The sequence below is a fragment of the Halyomorpha halys genome, unplaced genomic scaffold (genome assembly GCF_000696795.3).
Source record: "Halyomorpha halys isolate HHAL.00 unplaced genomic scaffold, Hhal_1.1 Scaffold510.1, whole genome shotgun sequence".
Taxonomy (NCBI): Eukaryota; Metazoa; Arthropoda; class Insecta; order Hemiptera; family Pentatomidae; genus Halyomorpha; species Halyomorpha halys.
Window position 1 is genome coordinate 180,025 of NW_027115101.1, and position 2,331 is coordinate 182,355.

The following is a 2,331-nucleotide window of genomic DNA, read 5'->3' on the forward strand; positions in this document are numbered from 1 at the left end:
ATGTTTAATGTATGACTGTATGCCTATTGTATATTGGCTTTAGTTTATTGTAAATAGTTTTCAATTTTTTTTATATGTTATTATATTGTGCAGTACAAGTTTATAAGTTTACGAGCATGGTTTGTAAACTGGTAGGGGCGTAAACAGACTGCATCAGCTGATCAAATATATATATGCAGATGTTATGGACCCAACAAAGGCATTCTATTACTGAAAACCATGCAAATCAATTCGTATCCTTTTTTTTTTTTGTTTCTTTGAAAATATTAAAATTTATTCTTTAAATAAAGCATAACCATCAGTACATTTCTTAAAACTAACATGCATTGCAAGCTGTACAAAAAGAATAAGAAAATTGATTAAAAGTATGAATTTTACAGTCTATATAATTATATATTTATAATAATATACTTACACATCTTAATTGTGGTGTTTTCAATTAAGCAAGGTTGATATCGTTAGAATGTCATTAGCTGCCCATGGCTGCCCGGAAATTCCTTATCCATTATTGGCATTTTAAGGGAGGTCGCTCCGTGAACGGGCTTCCCCAGGGTGCATTCCCGGACAGGAATCTGCCGTTCTGTGATCGAGGGTACCTCCAGGGGTGGAGTATCAGTTTGTCTTTCTCTAGGGTTCCAGGAACAGAAAGCAGGATTTACCAGGAAATAGATGTTCATCCCTAACCACTATTCCTTAATCTTTCATTAATTTCTATTTTTGTTAATTTTTTCAGATAACAATTTATAATTATAGGTAGAGATTAGTGATCACGCTTAAAACATATTTAAAACTTTGATTTAATATAATATACAAATATTTATTGTCATATTAATTTATTTATATTAATATCCTTCTTGAAAATATATTTTATTTTATCTGAAAAAGTGAAAACCAGACAGATTAAATTATTTGTAAATAATATATAAAATTGTGGCTAGGTTAAAAAAAAAAAGTACATATAGCTAATGTTGATTGATTGAATTCGAAATGAAAGAATTGAACAAAATTGCAGTGAATCGATTTAATCAATTGATTGCATAAAAGTTTCATAAACGCCACAGTCATTATTGCAAATAAAACTAAAAAAAAAAAAAAAATCTGGTAATTGTTTTTATTTTTGATAAATAATATTAAAAAAGAGTTGATTATGTCGATTTAAAACTTTTAAGGCCATAATAAATATTAAATTAATTTCAAATAAAATTATACTATTTACATTTTTAGTTTGTTTTTTTCCAAAAATTCCAGGAATAATTCATAATAAAAAGGAACAGATTACATATTACTTTAAAAAATAGATTTTACTATTAAAACTAACGTTAAAATTAGTCTTCATAAAAATAAAATTACTCTTCCTAATTGAGAATCAGTAATCGTTAGAGTTCGTTATAAAAATCGAGATTTGAACGAAGATAGATTCTCACGTGAAATTGAAATCTCATATGTACTTAGCAGACATTGTTATAACTTCAAAAAAATATTTATTAATTTTTCAATTTCTTCTTTTGTGAAATTGCAAAACAGCTTATAGTTATGGGTAATTTCAAAAAATTAAAACATAAAATCAGCCGATTCGCTAAAATCTCACTACCTACGAAAAATAAATAAACAATGTTGATAATAATTACCAATACTAATTTTATAGTAAAAAAAATAATAATACAAATTATTTTCAAAATTAGTGTAGTGACAGAAAACCAATAATAATTTATTTTGACTCTTCAGAAATTCAAATATCCTTGCCGTAATCCAACCGTTCCAACTATAACCATCTCAACTTCATCCACTCGTAAATAAAAACGTATCTTTCCCGTTACGTTCAGTATTTAATACATGCGATTATTACGTGGAATGTCCTATTGGTTTCAATCAGCGGTTTCACAGGTAGCTATAACCCAACATTTAAACAAAAAAATAGTTAACTCATATTTTCGATTTCATTTTCATAATTATTCAATTGATGGATTTAAAAACCAATTAGCGAGAATTTTATATTTTTAAAAACATAAAAATTTCTTTACTGGTTAAAATAAGACTTTTCACGGTAAAGAAAACCAAAAAGTACATTCTACTAAGGTTTTAAAGCAAGACGACATGGTATCCATTAGCTCCTTAGGAAACTCAAAACTCTTTCGATTCATACATAGTACCTTCGTTTGACACTTTTTTTTTTTTCTATCAAATTTTATTAATCATTCATTAGCTTGCTTAAGCTCCTCAACTATTGATCGTACATTCATAAATTATAAGTGAAATTTATAATAAATATTATATACTTCAACAATGAAAGAATGCGACAATTTCTATAAAACGCATAGCTTTTAACTTTGG